Genomic DNA, 13,652 nt, shown 5'->3' with positions numbered 1-13,652 from the left:
TTATATTATAAAAATTTTATAATATTAAAATTTAAAATTTTTTTTCCCCTCTTTGTTATTTCTCTACGTCAACAAGGAAAAAGTAATAAAAAATTAATTAAAAAATTTTGTTTGCATTTTTTCTTTAAAGCATTCAAAAAGTAAGAAAAAATCCATAATCAATACATTTTTTTTTATTTTTTTTTTAATAATTCAAAATAATAAGGGGAAAAACTTTTTCTTCTAATTTTTATCAAAATTTTAAATTTGTTTTTTTTTATTTCTTTCTATCCTTTACAAAGCATACTAATCCAAAAAATTTTCCCTTTAAGGATATTTTCTGGAATGATTTTTAACAAGTAACCCCAATAATATTTTATAAATTTTTTTATAAAAAATTAAATTTTTAAAAAAAAATTTTAAAATTTGAAAAAGGCCCTTATTTATAAACTTTTGAAAAAACCCTTTGGAGTCAACCCGGGGATGTATATGCGTTTTGCAGCGAAAATTTAATTTTTTTAAAGTTTTTTTTTGAAAAAACTTAATTTTTGGGGCTTTTTTTAAAAATCGATTATTACAGTTTAATGGTGAAACGTAGTGTTGGACTTTTTTTTGGGAATCGAAGAAGATTTTTTAAAATGCCCCCGGTGGGGAAGTAGGGGAATCAAAAAAAATTTTTATCCCCCTTTTTAATATCGGTCGTGGTACGTAAATATAAATAAATAAAATGTAAAACATTACCATAGGGAAAAACCTCCATCCCAAATGGACTTTTTTCCCGACTATTTTTTTTTTTCTTTTTTTTTTTTTTTGTATTTTAAAAATATAACTTCCAAAATTTTTTTTTTTGATTTTTTTTTATTTAAATTTTTATTTTTTTTTTTTTTTAAAAATTTTTTTTTTTTAAAATTAAATTTTTTTTAAAAAAAAAAAAATTTTTCCTTTAAAAAAAAGGGGGGAAGTTTTTAAAAAAAAAAGAAAAAAAAAAAATTTTTGGTTTTTGGGGGGGAAAAAAAAAAAAAAAAAAAAAGGGGGGGAAAAAGCAAAAAAAAAGGGGGGGGTTTTTTTTTAAAAAAAATTTTTTCTTTATTCCCCCCCATTTTCCCCCCCCTTTTTTTTTTTTTCTTTTTTTTTTTTAAATTTTTTTTTAAAAAAAAATTTTTTTTTAAAATTTTTAAAAAGGTGGGCGGTTTTAACAGATAAAAGAACAATAAAATATTTTTTTTTAAAAAAAATTTTTAGGAAATTTTTTTTTGTATAAACCGGGGGAAAAAAAAAGAACCAAGAAAAAGGGGGAAACCTAACCAGGCCTTTTTCCAATTTGAAACGTAACCCCCCCAAAAACCCTAGGAAAAAAAAAAAAAAATTTTTTTTTGGGATAAAAAGGCCCTCCCCAAAATTTAAAGAATTTGTAAATGAGGGGGGGGCCGGTTTTTTGGGGGGAAGGAAAAAAAAGGAAAAGGGAAAATTAAAAAAATTAAAAAATTTTTTTTAAATTTTTTATTTCCCCAAAAAAAAAAAAAAATATATTAATACATTAATAAAAAGGTCATTTTTTTATTTTGAATGTATTTTTCAAAGAAAATATTGAATAATTAAAAAAAGAAAATTTAATGTGTTTTAGTCAAATTTAACCAAAACTATTTTTTATCTTTAATTTTATATTATCAGTCATATATTTTATTGATAAAGAGTAACTATATAAAGAGTATAATTTTTGTATTTAAAAATTTGCAAAAATATAAATATATATTTATATATATATACATATATATATATATATTTATATTATTATATCTATTTTTATATATATGATACATATATTGTATATTTTTGCAAATTTTTAAATACAAAAATTATACTCTTTATTATAGAAATTTTAAAATGGGCTGTGTCGGTTTTTTACAGATAAAATAGAATCGTGATAAATATATATTTTTGTATTAAAAAAAAATTAAGAATCTTAATGAGAAATTTGTTTTATAGTGGAAGTAATAAGCGCGAGAATTATAAAACGCCAGCCTAATGATAGAAATGAGCAATTCGTACCATCAACTTCTAGTCCTTTCGCTCTAATTGTGAACGAAGGTACAGCTCTCATACATAATCACGATGCACCTACTCGTGAACAATATAAAAATTTGCTGACGCGACCTATCAAAAGAGTGACCCTCCGCGAAAAATTTGAAAGACATTCTAGATAACATCGAGGCTTTGTGTGATCGCTTAGTTTATCTTCTTGTTGTTTGTCACGTTTGTAAGTTATGAAAAACAATAAGTATGTATATACGCATACTATATATAGTATAAATATTGAATTTTAATTATTGTTAGCGTTCCTCAAAATAATAAAAAAAATAATTTATTTAATTAATAATTATAATTTTAATTGTATACATATTCATAATAAATAATACATATTTTATAATATACATAATATATAATATATATATATATATATATGTATATTATATATATAATACTGTATATAGATAATAAAATAATAATATTCAAACAATAATAAATGTTAATATAATTTAATTATATATATAGCCCGAGTTGAGTAAAAAAATGATTTTTTAAGTAGTTAAGTTAAAGTTAGTTGCTTACAAGTAAATTTAATTAAGTTAAAAATTGCAAAGAACAAAAAAGAACTCACTTAAAGTTAAGTAAAGATTAAATTAACTGAAGTTAAATCATGCAAAGTTAACTTTTAAAAACATTATTATATTAAATTAGAATTTTGTTTGTTAATTCTTTCAAAATTTTTAATAACAAATAACAAAGAAATATTAATTTTTATATAGAAATGCATTTTTTGATCATTACAATTGATGATAAATAATGAACATAAAAATTAATAATACTTTAATTTAAACATAATATTTTGACCTTATAAAAAAAACAATAATGGTATTCAGAGATTTAAAAATTTAACTGAGGAAAAAAATTAATAAGTTATTTTAAGGTCAAAAATAACTAGTTTTTTAAAAATAAAATTAATACATTTTAAATTAACTAACAATAAGCTAAGTTAAAAGTTATTAATTTTTAACTTTTTTTTAACTTTTAACTAATAATTAACTATACCCAACCCTGATATACAGGGTGTCCGATAATTCGCGACCCATCTTTCATGGGCAGATAGAGCATGTCAAACTGAATAAAAAAGTCCTGTATCATTTTGAATACTTATTTACAATAATTATTGAGTTTATTAAAATATTTAAGCGAATAAGCGGGTGGAAAGCATATATCTGATCGAAAGGCGGCATCATGCAGCGAACAGCAAGCGATGCCGAAAAGTAAGAATAAGATGATACAAATAATAATCCTTAAGGTTCGCCAGTAATAATTAATAAAAATCTCTCCTCAAAGTTAAAAGTCGACCAGACTGGCAATCATTTATTATAAATAATTAGTTGAAATACAACGTTTCGGCTGTCATTGCAGCCCTTTTCAAGTAAATCAAATAATACAGTAAATCAAATTCACTGCAAACCACCGACAATATTAACCATTGTTTTGATGAACAATGTAAAACTGACAGAAGTAAGCAAGAAATAAATAGATATTAACTGTTAGCAAAAATCTTAGTCACTAAGGTGGTAGTTAACATCTATTTATTATAACAGTTAACATCTATTTATTTCTTGGTTACTTCTGTCAGTTTTACATTGTTCATCAAAACATGGTTATATTGTCGGTGGTTTGCAGTGAATTTGATTTACTGTATTAATTTGATTTACTTGAAAAGGGCTGCAATGACAGCCGAAACGTTGTATTTCAACTAATTATTTATAATAAATGATTGCCAGTCTGGTCGACTTTTAACTTTGAGGATAAGATGATACGTTTGATACTCAGCAACATATAACAAATAAGCCATCCGGCATGTCCACCGAGTCCGGCCTACCGCTTTCCATCCACTCATTCGTTTTTAGCACACACACACAAAATGGTATAAGACTTTTCTATTCAGTTTAATGTGCTTTACCTGCCCACGAAAGGTGATCCGCGAATTATCAGACACCCTGTATTTATAGATTTAAATAAAACTCCAAAAAATTTTTCAATACTGTTTTTGATATCAAGTTTTTTGATATCAATCTTTCAATAAAATTTATTCGTTTTTGTACTCATATATATAATAAATATTAATTTATTATTTTTATTGATTGAATATATTGTATAGATTGGCGATACACGTAATATAATAACTCGAAACGGACAAGCTTTAACATGTCGCAATTTCGAAGTTACGGATGAATCGATGGATAATAATATGGTATCGTTGATATTATGGGACAAGGATGGGTGGAAAGATCTGCTTTTTGGGAACCGAAACAGACATATTATTCTTGGTTGATGCTCGCATCGCATACGATAATATAAAAAAAAAATGGCCTTAAGTATTTGTATGTTGAAAATCTCACACATTTCAATATTTTTACTATATATAATATATTAATTATACATATACATACAATCTTCTAAAACATATATATGTATATACTATATATATATATATTAGATTATTATATAAAAAATCGTAATTTCAAATATACATTTAGGATAGATTTACCATAATTTTAAATTAAAATTTAGTGTAAATAAAAAATTTATATGTCAATAATTATTATAAAAAAGAAATTTCTTTTCTATTGAAATTTCTTTATTTATTCTAGAATAAATGTTTTTTTATTTTAGAATAAAATTACTTTCTTTTTTACTTTTTGGAAATTTGATTTTATAAAATGTTAATATTAATAATTTACAGTGGTGGTTCGTACGATCCGAAGAATAATACGTTTTTATATATTATATTTAGAAACAATGATATTAAATTGGCAATAAGAGTCAAACGCAGATATCAGTGCGCAAAACAAATTTACTCTTTATTCAAATTTCCGAACGTTTCGACTATTTTTTTGTGTTATCTTCAGCGTACAATAAAAAACGAGTTACATTCTTAACAGCATAAATTCATGATTTCAACGCAAGTTGTATGAAAAAACTACGTATTATCACTAACAATCATAAAACACGGGTCAATAATTATAAAAACTGGTCGTAAAACAGACACCGCGCAACCCAGGTAACAATAAGCTGACGTCATAAACGACAAAATGACGTCATTTTAACGTCAATAACGTCATTTAACGTCAGCTTGTTACCATGGGAACGTATGAGTCCGTACATTAAAAGTCGCAGTTGCATAGTCATTAATTTTTATTATTAATATTCAGCTGGTCGTATTCGCACATATATATATCGTCCAAAAACTATCTCCAAGTATAACATCTTGAGGTTGATAGATCAACAAGTCAACAGACAATCTTCGGATCTAGTAATAATTCTCAAATGCATTGACAAAATACCAAACACCAACAACAGTTTACTCACATTCTAAGGTCGCTAATGACAGCTAATGATGACTGCATCCTAAATACATGATTTTAAAAAGTGCAAAATAAAAAACTTTAATTTTTAAACTATTTTTAATGATTATTTTCGAAGTGCGCCATTATTATTTAAATTTTTTTCAAAATTCTGTTTTTTACAAGAACCATAAAAACATTTTCAAAATTACAGGGAGGGCATTTTTAATATTATTGCCCAATCCTTTAAATCTGGCACTGTGAAAATATTTATCATTATACCTAGTTTATGTGATTTTATGTGATTATATTAGCATTTTTTTCATTACTTTTTATCAATAAAATAAACGCATACAAACATTTTATTTATATCCATTAAAAACTGCAGACTTTCATCTTCTTTCCAACACAATTTTTGTGCTCTCAATATTGCATACAGCTGATTAGTTTCACCAATTTCCTATGGGACACCATGTAGATATACATATATATATAGTATAATTTAAAATCTTATTATTAATTAATATATAATATATTATTATATGTATTCCTTTTAATATAATGTGTATTTTAAAAATCGTCATAATCAAATGTAAAATATATCTCAATTAATCTATTATGTCTACATAAATCATTTAAACATTATACATTTAAGAAGTGTATATATAATATACATCTTATAATAGTAAAATTGTAAAAATGGATTTTTTCTTTTCTATATTATGGAATTATATATAGAATTTTCAGTGCACTTAAAAATAGTATATTTATTTTATATTAAAGCAAACACCATCACAACCGTAATGACAATCCCAAAAAATCACGGAAAAGTTACAGAAAATAAAGGTGAATAATACGAAAAGCGAGAGATTACAATTCGCAACAATTGTAAATAAGGCTTCGGTGACTGATATAAATTTGGATGGTTCGCTCAAAGATGTAATTTCTATAAAATGGTGCACATATATTTCTCGCATTTAGAATCAAAAACGTAATAAAAAAGTCAACGATTTTTATTGTTATTATTGATTTTTACACACATTTTTATACTTGCATTTTTAGCGCTCTGTGTAAAAAGATTGTCTTGAATGTGAAAGAGTCTTGTATGAACCTGAATTGCCCATCGGGCAACGGAAGCCAAGCGCCGCTAAACCCCTGTAAAGTTTAACATAAAAGTTAATTTGAAGGATGACACTGGATATCTTATAGGATGTCGTTTGAACGGGGATATCGCAGAGCGAGTTATGGGGTGTACAGCCGAGGAATTTCAGGTAATCTAAATAAAATTAAGGCTTCTATACAGATTCTCGCCTCGGCCATTTTGTGACGTCAGAAAGATATCAGATAAAGCACACGCTGAAAATTCTTAAATGCCATTTTTAAATGAAAAATAATTAAAAATTATAAATTTTATACAAATAATATATGTATATATATATACAATATATATATACAATTGAAAATTATTTTTTTACATTAATATAATATATATTTGTACTATATGTAATTTTAATTCTCGAATTTCTACCATATATACATAATTTTAATTCGCCGAAATTTTATTATGTACATAATTTTAATTCTATATTTTCACTATGCACATAATTTTAATTCGCCGAATTTCCGTAATGTACATAATTTTAATTCACGAATTTTTATTATGTACATAATTTCTATTATGTAAATAAATTAATTCTCTTTTCTATTATGTACACAATTTTTATTCGTGAATTTTATTATGTTCATAATTTTAATTTGTCGAATTTCTATTATGTACATAATTTTAATTTTCGAATTTTTATTATGTACATAATTTTAATTCCCAAATTTCTATATATACATAATTATAATTCATTGAATTTGTAATTTCTATTAAATACATTATTTTAATTTACCATATTCTTTTATGTAAATAATTTTAATTCGCTGAATTTCTATTATGTATATAATTATATTCTTGAATTTTTATTGTGTACCTAATTTTAATTCATGAATTTCATTATGTTTTAATTTTATTCGCCGAATTTCTACTATGTACAATACATATATAAGTATTCTTGAATTTCTATTATGCGTTATAATTTCTATTATATATACATAATTTTAATTCGCCGAAATTTCATTATGTACATAATTTTAATTCTATATTTTCACTATGTACATAATTTAAATCAAAATTGTACCTAATAGAAATTCAACTGGCCGAATTTCATTAGGTACAATTTCAGTTATTTACATAATGGAAATACGGCGAATTAAAATTTTGTGCATAATAAAAATTCAAGAATTAAAATTATATATAAGTACATAATGAAAAATCAAAAATTAAAAAATTTTATGAATAATAAAAATTCAGCAAATTAAAATTAAATTTATAATAGAAATTCAACGAATTAAAAGTATGTATATGTATAATAGAAATTCGGGAATTAGAGAGTTATATGTATATAATTGAAATTCGGCTAATTAAAATGATGTACACTTGCAGAGCAAAAATTTGTTGGCGCGCGCAAAGCGCGCACTTGTGTTATCTAATATTCAATATAATTTTCAAATGTGAACAGATTTAATAATACTATGATTTGCACACAAATAAAGTTTACAGAAACTACATTTATGAAATGAAACATTTTCACAATTATAAATGTTCGCGAAATTTAAACAAAATTGTGAAATGTTTGGGATTTAGCCGACAGTTTTTGCTTTATGTAACCAGCTTTATACCACGCGTAAATTCTTAAAGGTAAACTTCAGGTCTGTAAACTTATTCATTTGTGTGCAAATCATAGTATTATTGAATCTGTTTACATTTGTGAAAATATATTGAATAGTATTATTATATTCGTTGCAATTATTAGATTTCAAAAAATTATAGTTATACAATTGTAAGAAAAAAAGAAAAAATATATATAAAACAAATGCTACAAAAAAATATATAATATTTTTAAAAAATTATTTAGAAAATACTTAAAAATCGCTCAAAACTGCTTAATGCGGTAAAAAAAATTAATAAACTATTATTTAATGTTGTTCTATTTGTGTGCAGTTTCATCAAATCGAATAGATTTATTCATAAAAAGTAAACTGGTTTTAAACACGTGAAAAATCGTATATATTTGCGCAAAATTGAAATTTCAAAAGAAATGAAAAAATCAATTTGAGCTAAAACAACGACAGATTTCTTCATACTTTGACATCAGAAATAACTGTACAAAATTTAAAAAAAAATCGGAGTTTGACGTTCCCCGAGGTTACTTGTAAGAATTTTTATATAGTGTGTGTTTCTCGCCTCTGATGTCACCAATTTCAACATGATTGATAGAATCCAGGATAAATCTTATTTTAATGTAAAAAATAATTTTTCAACTATACAAATTTTTGTAAAAATATTTTTATTTCTTTTTATTTTTTATTTATAAAAACCAATAAAATAATGAAAACAATTGATAATTTAAAAAATCAAGACACATGTAAAATAATTTTTCATAATAATTCAATTCAATTCAATTCTTTATTCTCCCCTAAGGGATTGAAGGCGCTTTTGAAGGAGCGTTCCCAACCTTACCAACCTCTTACAATGTACTATCACTCTCCCGGTTCATTTTCCCCCGCAAAACCTCCCTTTTTTTTTTTCCCCCTTTTCCCCCTACCCCCCCTACTCATTGTTCTTCGAACCGATACCCCCAAACCCCCCCACCCTTTCCAGGACCGGAACCCCCTCCTCACCCCATACCATTTATTATACTGGGATCCTTATCCTTCCCACCTTCCTCCTCGGGCTTTCCTGTCTTTCTGTTTCCCACCCTCATATACTTCCTCTCCTTTCCCCTTTTTTCCCCCCCTTTTTCCCTTATTCCCTTTTTCCCCAAATTTCCCCCCCCCTTTTTCCCCCACAGTTCTTTCCTTTCCTCCCCTTTTCCCTCTCTTTCATACCTCAAAACATTTCCCCGTAAACTTCTTCCCCCCCTTCCCCCAAATTCCCCTTTTCTACCCTCCCCCCTTCCTTCCTGCCCTTCCCCCAAAATTTGTTTTTTCCCTATCTCCTCTCTTCCCATATACCCCGGCGTGCACCATCTACTCCAAAACGCCACCTAATCCATCGCTCCTGCATTGCCCCCCACCTCTCTCCCCTCCTTCCATCCCCATATTTCCGCCCCATATTCCAACCCCCGTCCCCACCAACCTTTTCCCTTAGCCATACTCTTTTCATCCAGTCTCCGCAAAACCCTTTTCTTTCCCATTCCCCAAACCTGCTTATCCCGCCCTCCTTCCTAAATTTTTCTTTTCCTGCGCCTCCGCCCCCCTTTTTTCTGTAGTATACCCCAAAAAGGTTAACTTTCACCCTCAAAAACCTTTTTTTCCTTTCCCCTCCACTCCACTCTCTCCCTTCCTCCCCCTTTTTTTAAACCCCATTTCCTTTTCTTTTACATTCACCCCTAACCTTTTGTCCCCCCCCCCCCCCCCCCCCCCCCCCCCCCCCCCCCCCCCCCCCCCCCCCCCCCCCCCCCCCCCCCCCCCCCCCCCCCCCCCCCCCCCCCCCCCCCCCCCCCCCCCCCCCCCCCCCCCCCCCCCCCCCCCCCCCCCCCCCCCCCCCCCCCCCCCCCCCCCCCCCCCCCCCCCCCCCCCCCCCCCCCCCCCCCCCCCCCCCCCCCCCCCCCCCCCCCCCCCCCCCCCCCCCCCCCCCCCCCCCCCCCCCCCCCCCCCCCCCCCCCCCCCCCCCCCCCCCCCCCCCCCCTTTTTTTTCCCTTTTTCCCTCTTTTTTCCTCCTTCCCCTTAAAAATTTTTTTTTCCTCCCTTTTATCTTTCACCCCTTCCTCTTTTTCCTTTCCCTGTTAAAATCTTCCATACCTCTCCTTCCGTTCTTGCCTCTATCGCCTCCTTGTACCATCTTAGCCCTCCCCTCCTCCCTTTTCTCTTTACACTTTGCTTATATTCCGCCCCCCTTAAATTTTCTATATCCTTTCTCCTCCTCCTCCTTTTTTTCCTCCATTCCCTTTAAACTTTTTCCTCACTTTTTTCCTCTTCTCCCACTTCCCCTCCTCGTCCCACCAAACCCTTTCCTTTTCCCTTCTCCACTCTTTTTTTCTCCTTCTCTCAATTCCTCTTCTATTTCTTCCTATTTTTCCTCTAGCCCTCTTCAATCCCTCCTTCCACCCCTCTCCCCCCCTCATTTTCCTCTCTTATTCTTTCTCCCCCCTCTTTGTCCTCTCCCTCTTTTTCTTTTCCTTTTCCCTCCCCCCTTTTTCCCTTTTCAGCCCCTCCTCTTCTTTCTAGCGTTAAAATCAATGGGTGATGGTCCAATTCTATGTTATCTCCCACCTCCATTCTCTTTATCCCTTTCCTTTACTCAAATCCCTCCCACCACGTAATCTATTACCGTTCCCCTCTTCCTCCTGTATATGTGTACTCCCCCCCTTCCCTATCCCCTCTTATCCCTCCGTTAAAATTCCCCATCCCCACCTCTTCCAACTCCTTTATCAACTTCTTCCCTTCCTCATTAACTTTCTTGTCCTTTGATCTTCTTTTTCTTCTTCTCTCCTCCCCTCCTATCACCCCCCCCCCTTTCTACCTGTCCTTTGCGTTGAATCTCCTCCCACAATCGTCCATTTATTTTCTTCTTTCTCTTCCATCCATTCCTTCATTTCCTCCAATTTCCTTTCCATTCCCCGTTGATGTATACGCCTATTACCCCCACTTCTCTCTTCCTACTTCTAAATCCCGCCATCATTATTTCCCTCCGCCTTTTCTCCCATTCCTGATACTTTTATCTTTCCCCTCTCCTCCCTTACCCCCATGATCATTCCCCCCATCGGTCTTCCTTTCTTCTTTCTCTTCTTTGCTGCTTGCTTCTCCCATCTATATCCTTTCGGTAACCCTTTTTAATCGCCTCCCACCCCCTTTCCTCTATCCATGTTTCCATCATCACCACCACCTCCCAATCTTCTATTTCCTTCCAAACTTTTCTTCCTTATTCTTCAGCCCTGCCACATTCCAAAAACCTATCTTCCATTCTTCTCTTACTTCCCCTCCTTTTTCCTTTCTCTCCTGTTCCTTTCTCCTTCCTTCCTCCGTCCCCCCTTTCTCCTTCCTCCTTTCTCTTCTTACTATTGTTTCTCCTCCCTCCCTCCCTCCCTTTCCTCCTTTCTTCTCTTCTCCCTTCTTCTATCCCCTTTTTTTCCTCCATTCCTGTCTTCATACCCCCTTCTTCCCCCCTCATTTTTTCTATACCTTCTCTAATTTCTCCTTTCCAATTTTTTAGCACACCTTCCTCCTCTTCCCATTTCCACCATACATCATTGATTTTTATCCTTCCATAGCTCGTCCATACATTGTTTTCCTTTCCTCCTTTCTATCTCCGCGATCTCCATTAGTCTCCATTTTATCTTTCTCTCTTCCCATGTTAAATCATCTTCTATTCTCACCCTCTTTCCTCTTAATATCTTCTTCCTCTCCATTACCTGTCTTTTCTGTTCTCCACTTCCTAATTTTACTACCACCATTTCACCTTCCTTTCCCTCCTTTCCTTTCAACATCCTTATCCATTCTATCTCTGCTTTCGCTCCTATCTCTTTCATTAATTTCTCTACTCTTTCCTTTACAACCTTCCTTCCCTTTCTCCATTCTTTTTATTACTATGTTTTTTCTTCTCTCTTCTCTTTCCTTCCATTCTAATTTTCTTTCCTAGTCCTTCACTTTTCCTATTATGTCTCGTTTTATTCCCCTTACTCCCTCCTTCGCCCCCCTCTCTTTCTCTTACCTCCTTTCTTCCTCTTTCCTCTACTCTGCTTCCAAATCTATCACTCTCTTCTCCAGGCTCTCTATCTCTTTTCTCAATTCTCTTCTTTCTTCTCTCCATTCCCCTCCTTTTTTCCAAATTTCTATCTTCAATTTTCTCATTTCCTCGCCTACTTCTCTGTTATCTTCTCCCCTATCTCTTCCATCATTCTCCTTAACTCCTCCTTTTCTATCCCCCCTATCTCTCTATTCAGCCTTTCTGTCTTCTTGCTCCTTCTTAGGCTTCTTTCCTTTCTTCCTTATCCTCCTCTCCCCCGTCTTCTCTTTTCCTTTTCAAAAAATCCTCTATACATCCCATATGCTCCTCATCTCCTTCCCTAACTCCTCTACTCTTCTCGGCCCTCCCTGCCTTCTTTTTTGATTATTCCCTCATCTCCCTTTTTTTTCCCACTTCCTCTAACCATCATATATCTATTGATCTCTATCCTCCTATCTCTACTATTCTCTTCCTTAATCATGTCCCTCTTATCGCTTTCTTTTCTCGATTCACCTACTCTATGCTCCAACTCGCTCCAACTCGCTAGTGAATTCCCTAGTGAACTATTCAATCATAATAAACATAATATATTTAATAATTATTATTATATATTTAGAAAAACATTTTAATTTTCTGAATTTGATAAATAGGTATTTTAGATGTAAAATTGCTTTAAATATAAAAGACAATTAATTGTAATTGTTATAGGCAATGACGATAGAAAATCGCACCAAATTGAAATGGTTATATTTATTAGAAGAGTTCTACCGTTCCGCCTACATATTCTCGGACCGACTTCAACTTTTCCATATGTTCTGTACAACATTTTATCTATTCAGCATTGCCTCGATGAAATTTATGCAAACGAGCAAATTACTATGCCTAAGAATTAAAAATTAATCTCTTTTCTTTAGTTACTTTTATATTTTGAACAAATCATTATGATAATTTGCTCAAATTTTGTTATAAAGGTTTGACATTGTTATAAAGATCACGACAGATTACTACGTATGTTTGTTTTACATACATAAAATTATTATGAACATAATTTTCATTACTTTATTTTATTCACTTATTTACTTGTTTAACTATTTATAATATTATTTTTATGTTTTATATTTATCATATTTAAATATCATAATAAATTAATAAATAGTAATTATAGCCAGATATGATTAACGAAATTATTACCATCAATAATAAATTAAATTTATATTTATTTATTTTTTTATTTGTATTTATTTGTATTTGTTTATTCAGTTTCGACGAAACATGAGCAAACTATAACTATGTTGGAAAATTAAAAACTAATAATTTTCTTTCTTTAGTTGCTTCTATTTGATAAAAACGATTCATTATAATTTGTTATAAAGATCACATTAATATATTAGACTTTTGTAGACTTTTATATATATAAGAATATTAAGAATATAATTTTCATTACTTCATTTGTTCACTTATTTAATATACGTATATTATTTTTTATGTAAATTTTTATATATGTTTATCGTTCAAATAAC

At 30.7% G+C, this 13,652-nt stretch overlaps 1 pseudogene; it reads left to right on the top strand.

The window, feature by feature from the left end:
- Positions 1–1,965: 1,965 nt before the first annotated feature.
- Positions 1,966–13,170, top strand: LOC146725025 (meiosis-specific with OB domain-containing protein-like; annotated as a pseudogene).
- The last annotated feature ends 482 nt before the right edge of the window (positions 13,171–13,652 follow it).

This window comes from Nylanderia fulva, unplaced genomic scaffold, assembly GCF_048542155.1.
Source record: "Nylanderia fulva isolate GAGA-0341 unplaced genomic scaffold, ASM4854215v1 Scaffold1079, whole genome shotgun sequence".
NCBI lineage: Eukaryota > Metazoa > Arthropoda > Insecta > Hymenoptera > Formicidae > Nylanderia > Nylanderia fulva.
The sequence above is the reverse complement of the archived record's forward strand: the minus strand, read 5'-3'. Positions and strand labels throughout refer to the sequence as shown.